The sequence below is a fragment of the Bos grunniens genome, chromosome 5 (assembly GCF_055505025.1).
Source record: "Bos grunniens cultivar Pamir isolate PY7600 chromosome 5, Bosgru_T2T1.0, whole genome shotgun sequence".
Classification (NCBI taxonomy): Eukaryota; Metazoa; Chordata; class Mammalia; order Artiodactyla; family Bovidae; genus Bos; species Bos grunniens.
In genome coordinates, this window is record NC_141169.1 from 63712719 (window position 1) to 63739774 (window position 27056).

Below are 27056 nucleotides of genomic sequence, written 5' to 3' on the forward strand. Positions count from 1 at the left end.
CACTTAACTTTTAATGGGCATTTGGGTATAGTTTGAAGGTTGGGCTCTTAGCAAAAATGCTGCTATAAACATTTCTGTACAGTGTCCTCTGGGTGTGTATGTGTGTATATATGTCTTAACAGGGTTTGCTTATGTATCAGGAGGCCATCTTTCATAATGAAGTTCTGTTCTGTATTCTAGCCCTTTGTCAGTGTGTCAGATTCTAATCAGGGGGCAAAAATGATATCAATTGAACAGAAATAAAAGAATTACTGACCATGCAGTTAGGTAACTGAAAGAGTAACAAGAATTTTGAAGTATTATGGAAAGAGCAGCTGCAGTAACTATTAAAACCTAAGGTCAAGACAACAGAGAAAAGGTTGGAATATTAAAACTTAGAAGTTTGGGCCAGGTTCCCTTGGGACTGAAACTCAGATCTCTGAAGAGGAGAGGCTGACAGCTGAAGGGAGAAGAGAGTCCACACTGGATTCAGCAGCTGATATAAGAAACTGCAGCACCACAAAGAAGAGGCACACTGAGTTGAGAAAGAAACTGCAAGAAGACAGTCCGCAGGAAAGACAAGTCTTTCTCTAGCCTTTCAGTCTCTAGCAACTGCTATAAGCAGAGCCTAACAGGAAACCAGTCTACAAAGTAGAAATGTGGTTGCAGAGTATGGAAGAGATTTCTTTCAGAGCCCAGAGATAAGAATTGATAAAAGGCAGCTAACCACAACTAACTCAAGAAAATAATAGTACTATATCTGTTAAGATGAATATCTAATTATAAACTTCACACAAATAAAACTCCATGATAGAATTCACTAATGAATTCTAGGGAAAAGATTAACCTTGACCCCTAATTTACACTATGCAGAAGAATTAATTTGAGATGAATTATTGACCTAAATGTAAAAGCTAGATCAAGCTTCTAAATAGAAACCACAAGAATATCTTCTTGACCTTTGAATTGGCAAGCATTTCTTTTTAAAGACACCAAAAGCACTAACAAATTGGTAAGGTGGATTACATACTAAGAAGTTTGAATCAAAAGACACTTAGTAAACAGGTAAAGACTGGCAAGAAATATTCCCAATACATGTATCTGACAAAGGACTTAATCAGAATGTTTTGAAAAGTGCAAACACAAGAAAAAGACAACTCAAAAAACTAACAAAAACCTGAAAATCTCATCACAAAAGGAAATACCCAAATAAGCATTTGAAAATGAAATAGCTAATGGAGCAGCCAGAAACTGCCAACAGAATTACACTGGAATACTATTTGGTGATATCTACTAATGGGGCTTCCCTGGTAGCTCAGCTGGTAAAGAGTCTGCCTGAAATGCAGGAGACCTGGTTCGATTCCTGGGTCAGGAAGATCCCTTGGAGAAGGGACAGGCTGCCCACTCCAGCATTCTTGGGCTTCCCTGGTGGCTCAGGTGGTAAAGAGTCTGCCTGAAATGCAAGAGACCTGGTTGAATTCCTGGGTCAGGAAGATCCCTTGGAGAAGGGACAGGCTGCCCACTCCAGCATTCTTGGGCTTTCCCTGGTGGTTCAGGTGGTAAAGAATCCACCTGCAGTGCGGGAGACATGGGTTTGGAAGATAGCCAGGAGGGGGCACAGCAATCCACTCCAGTATTCTTGCCTAGAGGATCCACATGGACAGGAGAGCCTGGCAGGCTCCATGGGGTCACAAAGAGTCTGACTCGACTGAGCGGCAGCACAGCAGCTAATGATCAACATGCCCATCCTGTGACCAGGGTAAGACAGAGCCTTTGAAAGTCTCTGTAAAGGAACAACATGGACCTGTAGGTCCAAGAGTCTGTCAGTCCTCAGTAAAGAACAACTGACTGAAAACCCAACTGACAATCCCATAAACAGAAAACCATTTCTGAGTTTTTCAAGGAAAGAAAATAGAAAATATTTTAATCCTCTTTAAAAATGAATAAAGAGGAAGGAACACAGACCCACTAATGCTCTTGACAGTGATGCTTCCCCATGTTTTGTTTTGTTTTGTTTTTAATTTTTAATATATACCTCCATCTTTGTGATTTTCATTTGTTCTCGATTTTATAAGCATCTTTTTGGCTCAAAATATCGCATAAATAATTTATTTTGCTGCACAGATGTTAATAGGTAAGGTAGGTAATTCACCTGTAGGTAATTCACCTACAGATGAGTGTTGGACACACTTTCGTTTCTGTTGGACAAATAGAAAAATGTAACAGCTGAGTCTTATGGTAAGTGTATGTTAAAACTATGAACATTGCCCCACTGTCTTCAGTTCAGTTCAGTCACTCAGTCGTGTCGACTCTTTGTGACCCCATGAATCACAGCACGCCAGGCCTCCCTGTCCATCACCAACTCCTGGAGTTCACCCAGACTCAGGTCCATCGAGTCAGTGATGCCATCCAGCCATCTCATCCTGTCGTCCCCTTCTCCTCCTGCCCCCAATCCCTCCCAGCATCAGTCTTTTCCAATGAGTCAACTCTTCCCATGAGGTGGCCAAAGTATTAGAGTTTCAGCTTTAGCATCATTCCTTCCAAAGAAATCCCAGGGCTGATCTCCTTCAGAATGGACTGGTTGGATCTCCCTGCATTCCAAGGGACTCTCAAGAGTCTTTTCCAACACCACAGTTCAAAAGCATCAATTCTTTAGTGCTCACCCTTCTTCACAGTCCAACTCTCACATCCATACATGACCACTGGAAAAACCATAGCCTTGACTATACGAACCTTTGTTGGCAAAGTAATGTCTCTGCTTTTGAATATGCATGACTAACATTTCACAGCCCTTAAAGTACTGCCATTAGTATTGTCAGTCTGTCTTGGCTTGTTGACTAGAAATACAAAAAACAGTCTAAAAGTTGTGACCTATGTTTTATTTGGCAGACTTTCTGAGGACTTAAGCCCAGAAGACAGCCTCCTAGATAGCTCTAAGGGACTGCTCTGAAGACGTAAGGGAGGAGCCAGGCTTCATAGGAGTTTTTGCAACAAAAACTGGGGAGACAGAACATCAAAAGACTCAGTTCAGTTCAGTCGCTCATTCATATCTGACTCTTTGCGACCCCATGGACTGCAGCACTCCAGGCTTCCCTGGCCATCACCAACTCCCAAAGTCTACCCAAACCTATGTCCATCGAGTCAGTGATGTCATCCAACCATCTCATCCTCTGTCATCCCCTTCTGCCCTCAATCTTCCCCAGCATCAGGTTATTTTCCAGTGAGTCAGCTCTTCACATCAGGTGGCCAAAGTATTGGAGTTTCAGCTTCAACATCAGTCCTTCCAATGAACACCCAGGACTGATCTTTACAATGGACTGGTTGGGTCCCTTGGGACTCTCAAGAGTCTTCTCCAACACCACAGTTCAAAGGCATCAATTCGGCGCTCAGCTTTCTTTATAGTCCAACTCTCACATCCATACACGACTACTGGAAAAACCAAAGCTTTGACTAGATGGACCTTTGTTGGTAAAGTAATGTCTCTGCTTTTTTCACAGTAGTCTTTTGATCCTACCAACCTGAAAGATGAACTCCCCAGGTCAGTAGGATCAAAAGACTACTGTTAATTAAAGAAAATCTGACATCTCAAGTTAGAATTTAGTGTTTTTCCATGTAGTAGAAGATGCAAATGACTAACACTTCAGTAACTCAAGTCTGTCCAAATTTTTGTGACCCCGTGGACTGCAGCACGCCAGGCTTCCCTGTCCATAACCAACTCACAGAGCTTGCTCAAACTCATATCCATCGAGTCGGTGATGCCATTCAACTATCTCATCCTCCGTCATCCCCTTCTCCTTCTGCCTTCAGTCCCCCTCCCCATCATCAGGTTCTTTTCCAGTGAGTCAGTTCTTCCCATCAAGTGGCCAAAGGATTGGAGTTTCAGCTTCAGCATCAGTCCTTCCAATGAATATTCAGGACTGGTTTCCTTTAGGATTGACTGGTTGGCTCTCCTTGCAGTCCAAGGGACTCTCAAGAGTCCACCAACACCACAGTTCAAAAGCATCAGTTCTTCAGTGCTCAGCTTTATGGTCCAACTCACATCCATACATGACTACAGGAAAAACCACAGCTGTGACTAGACAGACCTTTGTTGTCAAATGAGTATAGGCTTATTGAAATCATTCCTTTGGAATGCACCTTTAACTATCCAGGGCCAGTATCCTCCTGTTCTTTCCCATCCTGAATCCCCTTAGGGTGCACTGTTAGGGGTGGCTGTAGTGGCTAACAGAGCAACCTGTTTGTCTCCATCTTGAGGTCCCTCAGGGCTCACAGTGAGGGCAGCCATACTGGCTGACAGCTTGATTACAAATCCTTTGCTGAAATGGTAGGCAGCATTCTTTGTCCACAGGCATAGTAGGTTTGTAGCAATATCTAGCTGCGGATTTAATTTCTATTACTCTGGTGATTATGTTGGGCATCTTTTATGTTCTGATTGGGCATTTGTACACTGTCTTTTATGAACTGTTTATTTCAATTTTTTGCCCATTTGGGGGGTTGTCTTCTGAGTTGAAACAATTCTTTATATATTCTGGGTGCATCCCTATTCACCTATTACATTACTTCTTTATTAGTCAAGAATATCTGATATTTTCACTCAGGTGACTTCTAATATCACAATATTGGACAAACAGTTTCTGTTTTGTGTAGAGGTCCCTTCTTTACCATTTTACATTATTATATCTTGAGTTTGGCAGCTCTGAATTGAAGCTCTGTATTAAAACTTACAGATGAACTCAGAATTTCCCAATTATTCTTACTATAAACTATGTAAATTTTACAGTAAATTTTTAGAGCAACCAAATGTAACTATTTTTATACTGCGGTCAACTACGGTAGTGAGTTCTAAATCCAGCTATGACATGTACAGTGAGAATCGCCCAAAATAACACATTTTGCAATGTAATTGAAAAATTCACTTTACTGTCTGAGCCACCAGAAAAGCCCCATCCCCCCCCCCAAATCCATAATAAGTATTGGTAGGCAGATTTTCCTTAGACTGTTTACTTCAGGACTTTATAAATAATGCCTAGTCTTATGGCCACAAGCTATCTCAGAAATAAATCCCACCCTGGAGAAGGAAATGGCAAGAATTTTCCATTATTCTTGCCTGGAAAATGCCATGGACAGAGGAGTCTAGTGGGCTACAGTCCATGGGGTCACAAGAGTGACAGGACTGACCACACACACATACTTGCTTGGCAGGAAAAAGTGTCTGATATGTCATTTCTTCTGTAACAATTGATTATGTTCTCTTTCAGGCCAAGACTATGTCTGTTCTATTATCTAGATTTGTTTCACAGATTAATGAGTTAATATACAAATAATATCTTGAACTGTACCCAAAGTAAGTGTTCAGTAAATGGTAAATATCCCAGAATCTAAACAATTGTACCAAAAGGGGGCACTAGATGTCGCTGTGAAACTCACTGTAATAATTCCTACAATCAGAGTTTTACCAGGTACTCTCACTTTCCTGGAGAAGGCAATGGCACCCCACTCCAGTACTCTTGCCTGGAAAATCCCATGGACGGAGGAGCCTGGTAGGCTGCAGTCCATGGGATCGCTAAGAGCTGGACACGACTGAGCGACTTCACTTTCACTTTCCACTTTCATGCATTGGAGAAGGAAATGGCAACCCACTCCAGTGTTCTTGCCTGGAGAATCCCAGGGACAGGGGAGCCTGGTGGGCTGCCATCTTTGGGGTTGCACAGAGTCGGACACGACTGAAGTGACTTAGCAGCTCACTTTCCTAAATGTTGAGTTGATATTATTGTATAATGGATGGAAAATACAATTAGGTTTTAGTCCTTTTGTTCATATCACTACACAAAAATGAGCATGAAGGTAGACTAATAGAAAATTAGTAAATAGGAAATAAGTGGCCTTAATTTGACCTTATTATTTCCAATACAGCTTGACTATCAAGGTTTAGGATAATCAGTTTAGGATAATTTACTTTGTATTTACAGTACAACTCAACAGGAACCCTTTATGTTACCAACTTGCACATAGTAAAATCTGAAATATCCAGAAACATTCCAGTAATAATTTTGTTTCCTTTTTGTAAAATTAAAGATTTGAAAGAGTCTACACAAATGGTTCAAACTATTTTTTATATATTTAAACTTTTAAATATATCAAAACTTTTCATTGTAAAATGAAAAGTTTCCCTCTTGCCCCTCACCTCCAGCTCTTCAGTTCTCCACGTCACAGGCAACCAATGTTAAGTTTTGTGTGTATATCTTTTCAGAGATGTTACATAGACACAAGAAGACATTACCCCCTTTTACACAGATGGTACCATGTTCTTTATATGCTTTTTCATTTAACAGTATTTTGCAAATCTTTATACATCAATAAAAAGGTTCCAGTTTTGTCTATCTACCTATCTATCCATCCACAGGTACAAAGTATTCCATGTGTGTCTGCACCATGATTTATTTTTTAATCATACTGGTATATCTAGTGCATTGTTTCCACGTTATTATCTTGTAAATAATGCCCCAGTGAATCATTTTGTATGTGCATTTTTTTGCATGTGTTAAAAAGTGAGAGAAAAATTCCCAGTAGTGAGGTGACTGAAACAAAGGGTACATGCGTTTGTGATTTTTGATAGATGGACATTGTCAGGACAATATGTCTTGATAGCTAAGGGAGTCTCGCTCTCTTGCTCTTCTCTACATCCCCTTTTGTCCTCTGTGTGTGTGTGTAATAAGCAAAGACATATGTAACCAGGTACCATGTCAAGTTCTTTAATTTTACACAGGGCTGGAGCCAGCTGTATATTTTTAGTTTGTGGTGGTTTTATTCTTGTTTTTCCCCTTATTATCTACTATTTGTCCCTCCTTTTGGCTGTCAATTGATTTCTATATAACAGTTTCCTGCCTACCCCTTGATTTTCATATTCTGATATTTCAGTGCCTTAAAAAGCAGATTGACACATTTATTAGGTTTCTGTCAAGAAAAAATCAAACCACATTTACTATGATTTCTCAAACCAGAGACTGAATTAGAATTCTTCTTCAAATTTGTAATCTGAGTTATTCAGCTTATTTATATGTATCTCCACAATAAGACAGCTCTATATTTTAAGTTTATTTTTTGAAATAACTACATACTTTAACAAAAGCTGAAGATAACTGAATTTATATATGCAACAAATCAATCACATGGGCCTTTAAATGTTCTGACTACAGTATTTTAGAGTTTGTACTTATCAGTATATTAGACTGCTTTCTCTTTTTTTAAGATTTTTCTTTTTTGATGTGGACCATTTGTAAAGTCTTTATTGAATTTGTTATATTTCTTCTGTTTTATGTTTTGTTTTTTTTGGCTACAAGGCATGTGGGATTGATCTTAGCTCCCTTACCAGGAACCGAACCCACACCCTCTGCATTGGAAGCAAAATCTTAACCAATGGACCACCAGGGAAGTCCCTATTTACAATGCTTTCAAACAGAGCTTCTATAATTGCTGTTTAGCAAAGTAACAGGCAAATTTGACCTTGGAGTACAGAATGAAGCAGGGCAAAGGCTAATAGAGTTCTGCCAAGAGAACCCACCAGTCATAGCAACACCCTCTTCCAACAACACAAGAGAAGACTCTACACATGGATATCACCAGATGGTCGACACTGAAATCAGACTGATTATATTCTTTGCAGCCAAAGATGGAGAAGCTCTATACAGTCAGCGAAAACAAGACCAGGAACTGACTGTGGCTCAGATCATGAACCCCTTATTGCCAAATTCAGACTTAAATTGAAGACAGTGGAGAAAACCACTAGACAATTCAGGTACGACCTAAATCAAATCCCTTATGACTATACAGTGGAAATGAGAAATAGATTTAAGGAACTAGATCTGACAGAGTGCCTGATGAACTATGGATGGAGGTATGTGACATTGTACAGGAGACACGAACCAAGACCATCCCCAAGAAAAAAAAATGCAAAAAAGCAAAATGGCTGTCTGAAAAGGCCTTACAAATAGCTGTGGAAAGTAGGTAAGTGAAAAGCAAAGGAGAAAAAGAAAGATATACCCATTCGAATGCAGAGTTCCAAAGAATAGCAAGGAGAGATAAGAAAGCCTTCCTCAGTGATCAGTGCAAAGAAATAGAGTACAACAATAGAGATCTCCTCAAGAAAATTAGAGATACCAAGGAAACATTTCATGCAACAATGGGCTCAATAAAGGACAGAAATGGTAGGGACCTAACAGAAGCAGAAGATAGAAGAGGTGGCAAGAATACACAGAAGAACTGTACAGAAAAGATCTTCACGACCCAGATAATCACAATGGTGTGATCACTCACCTAGAGCCAGACATCCTGGAATGTGACGTCAAGTGGGCCTTAGGAAGCATCATTACGAACAAAGCCAGTGGAGGTGATGGAATTCCGGTTGAGCTATTTCATATCCTGAAAGATGATGCTGTAAAAGTGCTGTGCTCAGTATGCCAGCAAATTTGGAAAACTCAGCAGTGGCCAAAGGACTGGAAAAGGTCAGTTTTCATTCCAATGCCAAAGAATGCTCAAACTACTGCACAATTGCACTCATCTCACATGCTAGTAAAGTGATGCTCAAAATTCTCCAAGCCAGGCTTCAGCATATGTGAACCATGAACTTCCATATGTTCAAGCTGGTTTTAGAAAAGGCAGAGGAACCAGAGATCAAATTGCCGACATCTGCTGGATCATCAAAAAAGCAAGAGAATTCCATAAAAACATCTACTTCTGTTTTATTGACTATGCCAAAGCCTTTGACTGTGTGGATCACAATAAACTGGAAAGTTCTGAAAGAGATGGGAATACCAGACCACCTGACCTGCCTCTTGAGAAACTTGTATGCAGGTCAGGAAGCAACAGTTAGAATTGGACAAGGAACAACAGACTGGTTGCAAATAGGAAAAGCAGTACGTCAAGGCTGTATATTGTCACCCTGCTTATTTAACTTCTATGCAGAGTACATCATGAGAAACGCTGGGCTGGAAGAAGCACAAGCTGGAATCAAGATTACTGGGAGAAATATCAATAACCTCAGATATGCAGATGACACCACCCTTATGGCAGAAAGTGAAGAGGAACTAAAGACCCTCTTGATGAAAGTGAAAGTGGAGAGTGAAAAAGTTGGCTTAAAGCTCAACATTCAGAAAACTAAGATCATGGCATCTGGTCCCATCACTTCATGGCAAATAGATGGGGAAACAGTGGAAACAATGGCTGACTTTATTTTTCTGGGCTCCAAAATCACTGCAGATGGTGATTGCAGCCATGAAATTAAAAGACACTTACTCCTTGGAAGGAAAGTTATGACCAACCTAGACAGCATATTCAAAAGCAGAGACATTACTTTGCCAACAAAGGTCCATCTAGTCAAGGCTATGGTTTTTCCAGTGGTCATGTATGGACATGAGAGTTGGACTGTGAAGAAAGCTGAGCACCAAAGAATTGATGCTTTTGAATTGTGGTGTTGGAGAAGACTCTTGAGAGTCCCTTGGACTGCAAGAAGATCCAACCAGTCCATCCTAAAGAAGATCAGTCCTGGGTGTTCATTGGAAGGACTGATGTTGAAGCTGAAACTCCAGTCCTTCGGCCAGCTGATGCGAAGAGCTGACTCATTTGAAAAGACCCTGATGCTGGGGAAGATTGAGGGCAGGAGAAGGGGCTGACAGAGTATGAGATGGTTGGATGGTATCACCGACTCGATGGACATGGGTTTGGATAGACTCCAGGAGTTGGTGATGGACAGGGAGGCCTGGCGTGCTGCGGTTCACGGGGTCACAAAGAGTCGACACGATTGAGCGACTAAACTGAATTAATAGAATTGACTGTCTCTTGGCTCCAAACCCACTCCTCTTTAACTCTATGCCTAGGATTGAGACAAGCAAAAAATTATTTTAGGTTCCATTAATAGGGGATGCTAGAAGCAAGAGGAGGGACTTCACCGTTGCTCCTGTTGGAATCCTTCACATCTTGACTCCCATCACTCCAACAGCGCGCATGCCTCCTCAGTTCTGTCCGACTCTGCAACTGTAGCCAGGGACTATAACCCGCCAGGTTTGTATAGGTCCATAGAATTTTTCAGGCAAGCATACCGGAGTGGGCTGCCATGTCCTACTCCAGCAGCAGCACCAGTTGACTCCTGTCGACAGCTTCTTCTGGCATTTCTAGAATTAGCCTCCCTGAGTCCCCGTGGGAGATACCAGCAGCAGCAAGGCAAGCACCTTCTCACAGGTTTGGCTTCTGGTTCCACATAGCCCCTTCTCGCAACTCTTAAATTCTAATAACCCCAACCTCTTTAATTTGTTCTGAGGCAGGAGGTAGATGGGCTGTAGGCTAGGCATTTACTACTGGCCTCCTGTTTACATTTCTTGGGATGAGAAAAAATATGGGCTTCAGGTCAGACATGTACAACTAGCCTCCTGTTTGCATTTCCTCAGACAGGAGATAGGTGGTCTCCAGGTACAATCAGCCTCCTGTTTGCTCTCTGAAATGAAAGTAACAACAAAATAGGGTTAATAGCCAGGCTTTGTCTCCTGAGGACACTTGAAGATAACAGTTATGGTAGGAACAGAGAGGGGCTAAACCTTGTCTAAGTAAACGGATCAAGAGATCTCACATTCTCCCTCCTTGGGGCAAGGGAGACACTACACAGGTGCAGAAAGTCTCCTTGGGGGTTAATGTTCAGGGGATGACAAGCCGTAATAAGTCTTGCTTTTTTCAGATGCCTTTGCATTGAAATCCATCTTGGTTGAGGGGTGCTTGTGCACCTAGGGGAAGGTCCTGAGATAAATTAGCTGAGGTGGGTTGAGGGGGCTGAAAAACAAGATGACTGGCCAGAGGGAAGACAGGAATACTACCGCTTTATAAAATATTTTAACCTCCCAAAGGCACAATTCTCAAGACTCTCACTGAGTTTGCCCATGCATTTTCCTGTATGTACTCTGCTTTACTTTCTCTTTAAAAAAATGTCATTTTAAAATCTTTGTTTGTTTGGCTGCACCTGGTCTTCATTACAGCACGCAGGATCTTTAGTTGTGGTGTGTGAACTCTTAGCTGCAGCATGCAGGATCTAGTTCCCTGACCAGGGATCGAACCCAGACCCCCTGCACTGGGAGCGCAGTCTTAGCCACTGAACCACCAGGGAATTCCTACACTGCTTTTCCAATAAACATTTTACTTTTCTCTTTACCTTCTGCCTCCTTGTCAGAATTCTTTCTTGTCAAGGTAGGCAAGGACTGGGGCTTTAAGCCCTAGCTGCTGGCTTCTGGTCTAGCAATTAGACTTCTGGTCAGGGAACTAGGGTCTCACTTCCAGCTACTGCTCACCGCTGTTGGCGTCTGAAATCAGTTCCTCCAGCACTGATGGCAGTAACTGCTTTCTGTAGTTATTATTTGTGTGACTTCAACGTTCTCTTTGTGCCTGTTTACCCAAATCCAATAGTAAACAAAAAAATTACTAGTGTTGTTCCTTTTTCCTGAATGACTATGACCTCAGTTTTATCAGAGGAAACAAGCATAAAATTCTCAAATATTCATTGTGAATTAACACCTCAGATTTTATAGTATCATCTCAGTCTTCATAAAATGAAATGACATTTATGGAAACCATGGCCTAGTTATTTAGAAAATCATGAAGACAGGACAGTCTTGAAAAAGGGACACTGAAAAATTTTGGCTCAACTGTTGACTCCTAAAGGTTTCTAATATAATACAAAACATCAAGGTAAACAGAAGGACACATAAGTCTATTTTAAGCTACCAATCTGTAGCATAAGTGGCCATAACAAATGAATGCAAAAAATGTAAGCACGTTAGTGATCCTTGAACTTAAACCTGGAACTGTATCTCAAATAGATTTCTCTTGGCAGCATGTAAACCGTGCAACAAATGTTTATGGAATACTTTATTAAGCATCTCTGGCACTGTATGTGCTGAGAACCCACTGATAATCAAAAAAAATCCTTGTAAAATTTAGGATCTTACAGAAATGTAAAGGAGGTAAATGCTTTCTCAGCTGGAGCAAATGGGACCTCATTCACTTCTGCAGTTAAGACCACCCAAATCATTTTAGGTTCAATAATGTAAGCCCTTCCTTAAGAAAGGACTAGGTTCCTAAAAACTATTTCTCAGTAAAAGGAATCAGGGATTCATGGAGAAATGACTGATTCGAAGATTGAAAAATGTGGGGGAGAAAAAAGAGCCAGAATATCTTATCTTGGAAAGTAAGGATGTGTGCGAAAAAGTGATGGGACATTTTAGAAGAACAAGAAGTCAACCTGAAGGGGCTCTCACTAGGATAATTTGAACATCAAAATAACCATAATGTATTATAACCTAGAATCCAGAGTCTATATCAATAGTAAATAAATTTTTTTAAAAAGGGAAGCTCATTCTTAGAGTAGAATAGTCAACTAAAAGATGTAGAAGGGAAAAGAACTTTAAAAATTACCATTTTTAACTATTGTAGTAGTCTTTGACTCAGGCAAGCATCATCAATGGATGTGAAAATGAGTTGGTATGAGTTTTTCAGAAACAGGGTATTGACACAGTCTCAAAAGTAGCTCCTCTCAAGAGAAGGGAACCTTCCTACACTGTTGGTGGGAATGCAAATTGATACAGCCACTATACTGCTGCTGCTAAGTCACTTCAGTCATGTCCGACTCTGTGCAACCCCATAGACGGCAGCCCACCAGGCTCCCCCGTCCCTGGGATTCTCCAGGCAAGAACACTGGAGTGGGTTGCCATTTCCTTCTCCAGTGCATGAAAGTGAAAAGTGAAAGTGAAGTCGCTCAGTCGTGTCCGACACTCAGCGACCCCATGGACTGCAGCCTTCCAGGTTCCTCTGTCCATGGGATTTTCCAGGCAAGAGTACTGGAGTGGGGTGCCATTGCCTTATCCAACAGCCACTATGGAGTTCCTTAAACAACTAAAAGTAGAGCTACTGTATGTGCATACTAAGTCATTTCAGTCATGTTCGACTCTTTGAGACCCCATGAACTGTAGCCCGCCAGGCTTATCCATCCATGAGATCGTCCAGGCAAGAATACTGAAGTGGGTTACCATTTTCTTCTCCAGGGGATCTTCCTCACCCAGGGATCGAACCTACATCTCTTACATCTCCTAGAACACATTGGTAGGCATGTTCTTTACCACTAGTGCCACCTGGGAAGTTCCAGAGCTACTGTGTGGCCCTTCAATCCCACTCCTGGGCATGTACTCAGAGGAAAAAATTGGTCTAAAAGGATACATGCATCCCAATGTTCACTCAGCAGTGTTTACAGTAGCGGAGACATGAAAGCAACCTAAATGTCCACCGACAGAGAAATGGATAAAGAAGAGGTGGTGTATATATACAATGGAATGTTACTCAGCCATTAAAAAGAATGAAATAATGTCATTTGCAGCACATGGGTGGACCTAGAGATTGTCATATGAGTGAAGTAAGACAGAGAAGGAGAAATATCATATGACATGTCTTATATACAGAATCTAAAAAGAAATTATGTACATGAATGTATTTACAAAACAGAAACAGACTCATAGACTTAGAGAATGAACTTATGGCTGCCAGGGGGGAAAGAATGAGGAGAAGGGATAGTTAGGGATCAACATGCACACACTGCTATGTTCAAAATGGATAACCAACAAGGACCTACTGTATGGCACACGGAGCTCAGCTCAGTGTTATGTGGGAGCCTGGATGGGGTGGGGGAGTTGAGGGAGAATGGATACATGCATATGTATGGCTGAGGCCTTTGCTGTTCACCTGTAAATATCACAACATTGTTAATCAGCTATACTCCTTCCTTCCCTAAATGCACAACTTTAATCATGAGGAAACATCAAAGAGGGAAATCTTACAAAATACCTAAACTGTACTCTTTAAAACTGTCCATGTCATGAAAGATGAAGAAAGACTGAGAAACTTACAGAGTAAAGGGAACTAAAGAGACATGACCCCTAAATGCAATGTGTCATCCTGGATTGGATGTGGACCCCCCCCCCAAAAAAAGCCATTACTAAAGGACATAATTGGGATAATTGGCAGATTTTGATTGGGGATTGTAGATTATATTATCACAGTTAAATTTCCTGATTTTGATCATCTTACTGGGATTGTGTAAGAAAACAATGCTTCTTGAGAAATGCACTCAAGTATTTAGGTAAAAGTGTAAGTCTGCAGCTTATTCCCAAATGGTTCGAATTATAAAGATGGGTGGATGGATGGACAAAAAAGAATCTATTAAAGCAATTGTGGCAAAATGTTAAAAACTGGTAACTCTAGATGAAGTACACCCTTTTACTATTCTTTCATCTTTGCTGTAAATTTGAAATTATTTCAAAATTTAAAAATAGTTATAATTAAGGAAGGAAGCACAGGGCTGCACCTTTACTACAGTTTTTTAATCCAGTGTTCTGTTGATGGGTGGAGCTGTGTTCCCTCCCTGCTATTTACCTGGGGCCAAACTATGGTGGAGGTAATGAAGATAATGGTGACCTCCTTCAAAACATCCCATGCTGGCACTGCTACACGCAGTGCCCCCAACCCTGCAGCAGGCCTCCTCCGACCCACGCCTCCACTGGAGACTCCTGGACACTCACGGGCAAGTCCGGGACAGTGTCCTGTGGGGTCACTGCTCCTTTCTCCTGGGTCCTGGTGCCTAAGGTTCTTTTTGTGCCCTCCAAGAGACTATTTCCCAGTCCTGTGTAAGTTCTGGCAGCTCTATGGTGGGGTTAATGGCGACCTCCTCCAAGAGGGCTTATGCCACACCCAAGTCTGCTGCACCCAGAGGCCCTGCCCCTGTGGCAGTCCACTGCCGACCCGTACCTCCACAGGAGATGCTCAAACACAGTTCTGTCTCAGTCTCTGTAGGGTCCTGGTGCACACACGGTTTGTTTGAGCACTGAGCACCTCTGGCAGGAATGGAGTTTGATTCTAAACATGAATTCGCCCCTCCTACTGTCTTGCTGGGGCTTCTCCTTTGCCCTTGGACATGGGGTATCTCCTCACAGCTGCTCCAGCACCTACCGTCTTACTGGGGTTTCTCCAACCTTGGACTGCTAATAATCGAGATGCTTACAAGGACCACCAGGAAAGAGTATGTTAGCCTTTGGACTAGGAGTGGCTATTATAGAGACATGATCCTGCTAACTACTAATTACTACCAACTACTGGAAAACATATCTTTGAATCAGACAATCCAATAATCAGACCATGAGAGAAACGTGAGCTCGCCAAACAAGGATTTCAGTTTAGATTTTGTCTTTACCAAATGAAGTTAAAGGAACAAATTATTGTTAAAGTTTGAATGGAAGAGCCTGCCATTGTTCTTCCACATCTGGTTGTTGCTGTTTACCTTCCTTTGTTGTGTCTGCACCTTCATAAGCTTTTTGGCAGGTATATGTTAAACACTTCAGTTTCATGGTCAAGACAAGTTCAGAGGCCATGGATACGAACAACTTACCTGTCTGTTTTCTTCTTTTTTCCATGACTATATCTACTGCCTCATCTTGATTTACAAGCAAAACCTAGAAAACCAACAAACATAAGTGTTTTGTGGTTTATCTAGGAATAATATAGAAAATATCACTATTATTTTTGGTGAAGAAAATCAATTTTGCATAGTTTACTTCAACCTAAATAAAATATCAATTTTGTTTAAAAAAGTTAATAAATAAAGTATATAAGTAAACTAATCCAAAACTGAAATCGTTTTTATAGATGACTGCTGTATTTAACGGAGAAGGCAATGGCACCCCACTCCAGTACTCTTGCCTGGAAAATCCTGTGGATGGAGGAGCCCAGTAGGCTGCAGTCCATGGGGTCGCTCAGAGTCAGACAGGACTGAGCTACTTCACTTTCACTTTTCACCTTCATGCATTGGAGAAGGAAATGGCAACCCACTCCAGTACTCTTCCCTGGAGAATCCCAGGGACAGGGGAGCCTGGTGGGCTGCCGTCTATGGGGTCGCACAGAGTCGGACATGACTGAAGCGACTTAGCAGCAGCAGCAGCAGCTGTATTTAATAGTATATAAGTTTATTCATTTTTTCCTCATTGTTATTCTCCAAGAATATTCATCAGGAAGCTACGTTGTTATTTAGATATAAATAAAATCTGTGCAAATGTTTCTACATTGGATGTGTTAGTCGTTCAGTCCTGTCAAACTCTTTGAGATCCCATGGACTGTAGCCTGCCAGGCTCCTCTGTCCATGGAATTCTCCAGGCAAGAATACTGGAGTGGGTTGGTGCTCCCTTCTCCAGAGGATCTTCCCGGCCCAGGGATCGAACCTAGGTTTCCCACATTGCAGGCAGATTCTTTACCATCTGAGCCACCAGGGACGCCCAATGAGTCCCTGAATATCCATATGCTATTACCTTTCTCAATCCTGTACATCTGGGTGATGTCATGAGATTATTTCTCCATCAAGAAACATGAGCAGAAGTGGTGTTTTCCTTTCATTCTGAGGCCGCTGAGAGAGGGTGTGCCTTTTACTTGTTGCAACTCTGTCCTTTGGCCAAACCAGCAGCCGTCACGTGTTGAGATGGCAATGGTGTTGATAAAGCACCTTTGATCCCTGAGTCACCACTTGGAAGAGAACTTCTTGGAGAACCATTCAATCAGCATTAAGCTTTACAGAAGCAAGAAGTACACTCTTACTGAGTTATACTGATACAAATTTGGAGTTAATTTGTTAATAATGAGAGCCAAAGCTGTTTCCCATTCCTCTTCCTCTTCTCCTTCCATTTTTCTTTTCCTTAAAAAACATGGGTTGGTTTCTTTAATTTATTGGTTCCTCTTCTTAATTTCAGGTAACCAGTGCCAGTGGGCCTGTAAGGTTTATGCCAGGGAGACAGTGGGCAGGATTGAGAAATTGGTTCCAAAAGAAAAGGGATAAGCAAGTAAGAGACAATATATCGAAGGTAATGGAAACCAAATAAGGGTACTGTAAGTGTGGAAAGAAAAACAAATGCTAGAATGAATTCTGGCGAATTCTGATTTGGAAGTATTCGTGTGCACTCATGGTTTTTATTTTTATTTTTTTTAATTTTATTTTATTTTTAAACTTTACATAATTGTATTAGTTTTGCCAAATATCAAAATGAATCCGCCACAGATATACATGTGTTCCCCATCCTGAACCCTCCTCCCTCCTCCCTCCCCATACCATCCCTCTGGGTCGTCCCAGTGCACTAGCCCCAAGCATCCAGTATCGTGCATCGAACCTGGACTGGCAGCTCGTTTCTTACATGATATTTTACATGTTTCAATGTCATTCTCCCAAATCTTCCCACCCTCTCCCTCTCCCACAGAGTCCATAAGACTGTTCTATACATCAGTGTCTCTTTTGCTGTCTCGTACACCGGGTTATTGTTACCATCTTTCTAAATTCCATATATATGCATTAGTATACTGTATTGGTGTTTTTCCTTCTGGCTTACTTCACTCTGTATAATAGGCTCCAGTTTCATCCACCTCATTAGAACTGATTCAAATGTTTTCTTTTTAATGGCTGAGTAATACTCCATTGTCTATATGTACCACAGCTTTCTTATCCATTCATCTGCTGATGGACATCTAGGTTGCTTCCATGTCCTGGCTATTATAAACAGTGCTGTGATGAACATTGGGGTACACGTGTCTCTTTCCCTTCTGGTTTCCTCAGTGTGTATGCCCAGCAGTGGGATTGCTGGATTATAAGGCAGTTCTATTTCCAGTATTTTAAGGAATCTCCATACTGTTCTCCATAGTGGCTGTACTAGTTTGCATTCCCACCAACAGTGTAAGAGGGTTCCCTTTTCTCCACACCCTCTCCAGCATTTATTATTTGTAGACTTTTGGATCACAGCCATTCTGACTGGTGTGAAATGGTATCTCATAGTGGTTTTGATTTGCATTTCTCTGATAATGAGTGATGTTGAGCATCTTTTCATGTGTTTGTTAGCCATGTGTATGTCTTCTTTGGAGAAATGTCTATTTAGTTCTTTGGCCCATTTTTTGATTGGGTCATTTATTTTTCTGGAGTTGAGCTGTAGGAGTTGCTTGTATATTTTTGAGATTAGTTGTTTGTCAGTTGCTTCATTTGCTATTATTTTCTCCCATTCTGAAGGCTGTCTTTTCACCTTGCTAATAGTTTCCTTTGATGTGCAGAAGCTTTTAAGGTTAATTAGGTCCCATTTGTTTATTTTTGCTTTTATTTCCAATATTCTGGGAGGTGGGTCATAGAGGATCCTGCTGTGATGTATGTCAGAGAGTGTTTTGCCTATGTTCTCCTCTAGGAGTTTTATAGTTTCTGGTCTTACGTTTAGATCTTTAATCCATTTTGAGTTTATTTTTGTGTATGGTGTTAGAAAGTGTTCTAGCTTCATTCTTTTACAAGTGGTTGACCAGATTTCCCAGCACCACTTGTTAAAGAGATTGTCTTTAATCCATTGTATATTCTTGCCTCCTTTGTCAAAGATAAGGTGTCCATATGTGCATGGATTTATCTCTGGGCTTTCTATTTTGTTCCATTGATCTATATTTCTGTCTTTGTGCCAGTACCATACTGTCTTGATAACTGTGGCTTTGTAGTAGAGCCTGAAGTCAGGTAGGTTGATTCCTCCAGTTCCATTCTTCTTTCTCAAGATCGCTTTGGCTATTCGAGGTTTTTTGTATTTCCATACAAATTGTGAAATTATTTGTTCTAGCTCTGTGAAGAATACTGTTGGTAGCTTGATAGGGATTGCATTGAATCTATAAATTGCTTTGGATAGTATACTCATTTTCACTATATTGATTCTTCCAATCCATGAACATGGTATATTTCTCCATCTATTAGTGCCCTCTTTGATTTCTTTCACCAGTGTTTTATAGTTTTCTATATATAGGTCTTTAGTTTCTTTAGGTAGATATATTCCTAAGTATTTTATTCTTTCCGTTGCAATGGTGAATGGAATTGTTTCCTTAATTTCTCTTTCTGTTTTCGCATTATTAGTGTATAGGAATGCAAGGGATTTCTGTGTGTTGATTTTATATCCTGCAACTTTACTATAGTCATTGATTATTTCTAGTAATTTTCTCGTGGAGTCTTTAGGGTTTTCTACGTAGAGGATCATGTCATCTGCAAATAGTGAGAGTTTTACTTCTTCTTTTCCAATTTGGATTCCTTTTATTTCTTTTTCTGTTCTGACTGCTGTGGCCAAAACTTCCGAAACTATGTTGAATAGTAATGGTGAAAGTGGGCACCCTTGTCTTGTTCCTGACTTTAGAGGAAATGCTTTCAATTTTTCACCACTGGCACTCGTGGTTTTTAAAAGAACATATAATCATGGGCTTCCCTGGTGGCTCAGTGATAAAGAGTCTGCCTGCCAATGCAGCAGACATGGGTTCGATCCCTGATCCGGGAAGATCCCATATTGCCATGGAGCAACTAAGCCTGTGCACCACAGCTACTGAGCTTGTGCTCTAGAGCCCAGGAGCCATAACTACTGAACGCCCCATGCCCTAAAGCCCCTGCTCCACAACAAGAGAAGCCACTGCAATGAGAAGCCTGCATACTGCAGCTAGAGAGTAACCCCTGCGCACCACAGCTAGAGAAAAGCCCAGGCAGCAACAAAGATCCAGGACAGCCAAAAACACATTAAAAAATAAATTTTATATATATATATATATAAACCAGATGAGTTGTTGAAGCAAAGAATAGCAATTAAAGGAAGAAGATATAATCAGACTTCCCTGGTGGTCCAGTGGTTAAGAATCCCCTTGCCAGTGCAGGGGACACAGTTCAATCCTTGGTCCAGGAAGATTCCACATGCCTTGGAACAACTGAGCCCATGCTCTAGAGCCCACATGCTACAACTACAGAGCCACATGACCTAGAACACATGTTCCACAAGACAAGCCACAATCAGAAGCCTAAGCAAGGCAACTAGAGAGTAGCTCATGCACAGCAATGAAGACCAAGCACAGTAAAAATTAAATTGATTAAAATTTTAAAAATAGAAGATATAATCAATGATAGATGGATTGATAGACAGAAATATGTATGTATGTACATATACACTGAGAAAACACCTCAGAACATTAACCATATTTTGCTCCCAGATTTTTGTTTCTGTTATTCTCTTGTAAACAGAACCAAAGCCCTTCAGATAAATGGTTGGTTCCTGGGCTGGGGTAGAAAAAGTATACGGTGAGCCTGCAACCTCTTGCTGCACCAGAATGTAACAAAGTACTCAAAAAATGATGGGGACTTGTAGAAAAAAATGTAAGGTCAGCTTAAAGGGGTTCCCAGCTTAAAGGGTTTCAAATCTGGGCCAAGAGAAGCATTAAAAAAAATAATGTTGCTATTGGATTATAAATTGTTGAATAAAACGGGAATCCATTAGTCCATACTGATACAAATAAATGAATTAAATAAGAGGGAAAAGGAAAGCACTTCCTGGTAGTAGAATAAATGTAGGACTGATGGAGTTAGAAAATCACTATTTGGCAATTATCACAATAGTAATTGATTCAAGCAACAATCACTGACAAATGTGAAAATTAGTAGGTGAAAGTTTGTTGTAGAACAGAATACTTAGGTAGTCTCAAATGCTGTACTGTGCTAAGTCGCTTCAGTTGTGTCCAACTCTGTGTGACCCTATGGACTATAGCCCACCAGGCTCCTCTGTCCATGGGATGCTCCAGGCAAGAATACTAGTGTGAATAGCCATGCCCTCCTCCAGGGGATCTTCCCAACCCAGGGATCAAACCTGGGCCTCCTGCATTAGCAGGTGGATTCTATACCACTGAGACACCAGGGAAGCCCAGTCTCAAAGTATCTCCCCACAAACTACATATTAATTACAGACAAAAATAGTAACCTTACAGTAAAGAAACTGGGCAAATGCCAACTTGATCAAGTGATCAAAGTTTCACTCATCAGTAACAGAACAAAACATGATGTGCCTTCTCATATGACACTCCAAAAAGAAGAAGGAATCATTTCTATGATACTCCTGCCCTAAATGCATACTCTAAATCCAGTCCTGAGAAAATATCAGAGAGGCCAGTTTGAACAACATTTTTCAAAATAACTGTCTTGTACTCTTAAAATGCCAAGGGGATGAATGACAAAGAAAGTTAGAACTGTTCCAAATTGAAGAAACTTAAAGTGACATGAAAATTAAATGCAGCATGCACCTAGACTGGATAGTGGACTAGAATAAAAGGTATTCTTGGTTAGTGTTGATTTGTTTTGTTTTGTTTTGTTTTTTTTGCTATAAATGACAGTATTGGAAAATTTAGGTAGGACCTATAGATTGGACAGTAGTATTATATCACTGGTCATATCCTGATTTTGATGGCTTTTCTTTATCGTTTGGGCTTCCCAAGTGGCTCAGTGGTAAAGAATCTGCCTGCCAATGCAGGAGCTGCTGAAGATGTGGGTTCTATCCCTGGGTCAGGAAGATCCCCTGGAAGAGGGCATGGCAACCCACTCCAGTATTCTTGCCTGGAGAATCCCAAGGACAGAGGAACCTGGCAGGCTACAGTCCATGGGGTCGCAAAGAGTCAGACATGACTGAGCAACTGAGCATGTACTTGATCTTTTTTGTGAGTAGGCCTCTTAGTTGCTACAGGAAAAACATCCCAAGTGGCGTGAGACTCGAACTGTGATAAAACTACATTTAAATTTAGGTGTTAGATATAGTCTGTACCATCTAAGGATAAACAAAACTATTTCTATTCCTTTTAGTAAGGCTTGGTTCCTTCTTTTTTCTTTGGTTTGCAGGATCTCAGTTCCTTGACCCTGGACTGAACCTGGGCCATTGCAGTGGAAGCCTGGAATCCCAACCAGTAGGCCTCCAGGGAACTGCGTAGTCCCTTCATTTTATATTCATTATTTTTCACATTTGCTATTCTTCAGATATATTAATTTCTCTCTAAAACTTCTGTGGCTGTGTCCGTATTTAAGCAGCTGTTTTTATACTTCTCTTACTTCAGATGCCTGAGTTTGTATGGGCACTGATGGTGTGCACTGCAGCCTTGCACCTTGCTCTTCCATGTGGAAGATCAAAGTCAATAATCAGTCTGAAGCAGACCAGCTCAGCAGAGATTCCTTTCCAGTAACTGAGCACTTTACAACCGTGGCAAACTAGATAATTCAAGATGCTGTTACCGCTGGGGCAGGCCCATTTCAAAGGCTCTCGCCTATCTTTGAATTTCTTAGATCAGCAGTCCCTACACCTGGCTATTTTAAGAATAACCTTGAAATCTTATAAAAAATGGCAGCTTCAAGGATTCTTCATTCGGAGAAGGCAACGGTAACCCACTCCAATACTCTTGCCTGGAAAATCCCATGGACCGAGGAGCCTGGTAGGCTGCAGTCCATGGGGCACGAAGAGTCAGACATGACTGAGTGACTTCACTTTCAGTTTTCACTTCCATGCATTGGAGAAGGAAATGGCAACCCACTCCAGTGTTCTTGCCTGGAGAATCCCAGGGACGGGGGAGCCTGGCAGGCTGCCGTCTATGGGGTCACACAGAATTGGACACAACTGAAGCGACTTAGCAGCAGCAGCAGCAGCAGCAGGACTCTTCATCAGACTTATTAAGGTAGAATCTTTTGAGATCTGAGAAATCTGTGTTTTAAAAGCTCCCCAGGTGCTTTGATGAGAAACCAGATTTGGGAAACTCTAATTTGTGATATGACCAACCTAGACAGCATATTAAAAAGCAGAGACATTACTTTGTCAACAAAGGTCTGTCTAGTCAAATCAATGGTTTTTCCAGTAGTCATGTATGGATGTGACAGTTGGACTATAAAGAAAGCTGAGCACCAAAGAATTGATGCTTTTGAACTGTGGTGTTAGAGAAGACTCTTGAGAGTCCCTTGGACAGCAAGAACATCCAACCAGTCCATCCTAAAGGAAATCAGTCTTGAATATTCATTGGAAGGACTAACGCTGAAGCTGAAATTCCAATACTTTGGCCACCTGATGCAAAGAACTGACAACTTAGAAAAGACCCTGATGCTGGGCAAAACTTAAGGCAGGAGGAGAAGGGAACAACAGGTTATGAGATGGTTGGATGGCATCACCAACTCAATGGGTATGAGTTTGAGCAAGCTCCGGGAGTTGGTGATGGACAGGGAAGCCTGGCATGCTGCAGTTCATGGGGTCGCAAAGAGTCAGACACGACTGAGTGACTTAACTGAATTTGTGATAACCAAGCCTCATAAAATCTGTCCAGGTGATGAACTGTAGCCATTGAGTGACTAGAGTGCCACATGGGTGTGCACCTTCCATGTGGACTGTTTTAGGCTCTGCCATGTCTAGGTATGCCTCTCCTCTCTGGACCAAAGCATATTTTATGCTTTTAATTGCAGGAAAAAAAGGAAATTTCAAGATATCAAGTGATAAAGACTGGGTAAAAGGATTCCCCTGCCTTTTATTTCCTATAAAATAAAGCGTCTCTGAATATACAGCTGTAACTTTCACTGTGTTCAGCTCCACGCACAAACATGGTGATTTCAAGAGTCTAAGCCTGGTGGGGGCGCTGTCCTGGCGGCTCAGAGGTAAAGGATCCACCTGCCAATGCAGGAAACACAGATTGGATCCCAGGTCCGGGAAGATTTCCCACATGCCACCGAGCAACTAAGCCCATGCACCACAACTACTGAGCCTGTGCTTCAGAGCTGGAGAGTCGCAACTGCTGAGTCCACGTGCCGCAACTACGGAAACCTGCACACCCTAAAGCCCACGCTTTGTAACAAGAGAAGCCCCCACTATGAGAAGCCTGTGCGTCACAACTAGAGAGTAGCCCCTGCTCTCCACAACTAGAGAAAAGCCTGTGCAGCAACAAAGACCCAGCACAGCCAAAAAATAAAATAAATTAAAAAAAATTTTTGTTTAAGAGTCTAAGCCTAGTCTTCAGAGCTGGGTCTGCTTTCTTGGGGTGCACTATGGTAGAGCTCACAGCTAGTTTTACAGCCAACGTAATTTAGTCTCAACCAAGGATACTGTTTCAAAGAAGGGATTTAAAAACTTTCCAGAATGGAAATTACAGCCTTAAAAGTAAAGCCTACTTTAACTTATTTCAGCTACATAGAGACAAACTTCTCTCTACTCTGTTTATGAAGTCACACAAAAATATGAAAAAGTAAAACCTACCAAAAAACAAGATTTCTAATTTAAAAAACAAACAAACAAACAAGTGGATGTCATCCTTTTTTCCTCAGGGTGGATATGAAAATGGACTTTTGTCTTCCTTGCACAATTTTTTATATCTTTTTATTACATGACTGTGCTAGGAATTATTTAAGGCCTTTCTGGTGATTCCCCATGACAGAGAAGATCATCAAATCTATAAAAGCAAACTTGACTTTTAGCTCTAAATTTCTCAACTGTGGAAAAGTTCTCCTTGAACTTTCTCTCTCTCTAGTATCTCAAAGTTTAACTGCTTATCTCCCAATATGAGCCTGAGTCAGGACTGGTCACAAGGGAAATTTGTGCAAGATTCCAAAGGCAGACAGGAAGCAGCAGTCATCACACTCTGAAGGTCAGTGCAAGACATGAGGTGCTGTGGCCGCATGTGCTCATTGTGGCGGATTAGCTGGCTCACCTTAGATTGGGGCAGAAGCCAGGTATGGAGCTCCTTCACAGAACTCCCTGGTTTCTCCTGAGTCCTGGGCCAGATGCATAGCAGCACTGTGGCTCCCATGAGCACTTGCACCATGGTTCCTGTAGGAACCCGCATTGTAGATGATAAGACAGACTTACGGTCTCGTTTGACTTTGTGGGTTCTAGTTTGTCCCTGCTCACTCCATGTCCAGCTTTCCCATCTGGCTGTAAGTCCTACCAATTTACAGTAATTTCAGGTCCAACCTCAGACATAGAGGCAAATTCTTCTCCAGCGCCCATAATTTCATAAGATCTAATCCCCCAAATAAATCTTGTATTCCATATGACTCATAGTGCCTATGCTTCTCTGATCAAATTCTGATATAGACAGTAGGATTGGAAGCAATTCCGGGAGAATCAAACCTTAAATGGGTTTCTTGGGAATTCCCTGGTGGTCCAGTGGTTAGGACTCATCACTTTCACTGCCCTGGTCCTGGGTTCAATTACTGGTTGGGGAACTAAGATCTCACAAGCCCCATAGTACAGCCATAGAAAGAAAAGAATGGGTTTCTCTGAATTTGTTCTGAGTTATCTGGTCTTACTGAATTTAAAGACATTGGTAACCAGTTGTCATAATTGTGACATTGTTGTTCATGGCATGCATTAGCAAAAAAAAAAAAAAAAATCTTAAATTATGATCTGTGGACATCATTAGCCAAATGGCTAAATAAGGCAAAGCTCTGGGTGACCAAGTAGATGCTTCCAGAGAATATTTAAGTGAAAATAAGAACTACAGTGGAGTTGTTTCTTTTCTTAACTATGTTGGAGAACTAGGGGAAAGGAAACGATGAACTTAGGGTTTTAAACTCTCAGTTTAGATGAGAAAAAGGACCAGAAAACATACTGACTGCCTTCCTATATGCACTTCTAAGTGTGAAAGTCGCTCAGTTGTGTCCAACTCTTTTCAAACCTATGGACTATAGTGTCCATGCAATTCTCAGGCCAGAATACTGGAGTGGGTAGCCATTCCCTTCTCCAGGGGATCTTCCCAACCCAGGGATTGAACCCAGGTCTCCCACATTGTGGGCAGATGCCTTACCAGCGGAGCCACAAGGGGAAGCCCGTAATCTCTAAAAACCAAACCAAACCTAAAATCCATTCCTGAATTACAATGCAACTGAATTTCCAATCTTGCGGGCCTCATGTTAAAATAAGGTGTTTTTTTGTTTTGTTTTGTTTTGTTTTGAGTAGCGTGAATGGGAACACACAAGAAGATTCAGATGACACTGGGATCATGAATCTCTAAATCCTGTTGAGCCTCCTTTGCTAGTAGAAATAGTCCTTCCTCCCTTACCTGTGCAGCCTAGTTGCTCCTTACCTGAAAAAAATTGTAATAGACTTCCCTGAGGTAGTTGCCTTGTAGAGTGTGTTAGGCTTTCTCAAAAGCAACTGGCAATACCTCCCACTGCTTCTAGACCTTGATGCAGGAGATCCTAGAAGGTAAGACAAAAAAAGTGCAAGATTTTTGTTAACAGAAACTTGGGCAGCGTGCCTGGGGATGGAGGCTAAGCATGTTTGGTTGGATGTGTAGTAGTTAACTAGAAGTTAACTAAGTAGTTAACCAATGATCCCCACCTCTCTTTCCACATCATTATCATCTGTGTGACCAATAAAATACAGAAGTGATGCTGTGTCGCTTCTGAGATTAGATATAAAGGACACTGTAGCATCTGTTGCTCTTTCCTTTTTGAATTACTCACTCTGGGAAAGCCATGTCATGAGCAGTGTTATGGAGAGGGCCCTGTGATGAGGAACTGAAGTGTCCTGCCAGCAGTCAAGTTTGTGGTCTTGGAAGCAGATCCTCCAGCCCCGATCAAGTCTTCAGAGACCACAGTCCCAGTCAAAAGCTTGCCTACAACCCCATGACAGTCCTTGAGTCAGGCCACATGGGTAAGCCATATCCAGATTCCTGGCCCTCAGAAAACACGAGCTGATAGTGTTTGTTGTTTTATGTCCCTAAATTTTGAGGAAATTTGATAAGTAGCAATAACTAAAATAAAAGGGAAGGAATATAATGGTAGACCAAGCCAAGTTAATTGATATGAGTACAGTAAAGACCGTGTCCCATTGCATTGTTTTAGCTCAACCTGCTGAGAGTGTCTCTAAATGGTTTGGCTGAAATTTTAATCCAATGGTGGCCTATATGAAATGAAATTAAAATGCCGTGGTATACTACAGGAAGGCATGGACGAAGACTCTCTCCTTGACCAAACTTTAGTTACGCTACTCTGAGCCCTTTTTCCACTAAGCCCATCCTTGGGCATAATCATAAGGAGCCCAAATGTAGCAAGAATTCTGCAAATCATTCACTTCTACAAACTGTTTCACTGAGAACTATGAGAACAGACATTTCTTTTGCTTAAGCCATGCAGTCTGAGGTACCTTGTTATGATAGCCTCTAGCAAACTAATACAGCAGATTTTGAATTAG

General features: G+C 41.4%; 1 long non-coding RNA gene across 1 annotated transcript; it reads right to left on the minus strand.

Annotated features, from left to right (window-relative positions):
* Nucleotides 1–7053: 7053 nt before the first annotated feature.
* On the minus strand, nucleotides 7054–26060 carry LOC147372264 (uncharacterized). The gene is made up of 3 exons (XR_015163956.1): nucleotides 25945–26060; nucleotides 15446–15509; nucleotides 7054–10465 (listed from the first exon to the last, which is right to left on the minus strand). It is a non-coding gene; the product is annotated as an uncharacterized LOC147372264 (long non-coding RNA).
* Between the last annotated feature and the right edge of the window lie 996 nt (nucleotides 26061–27056).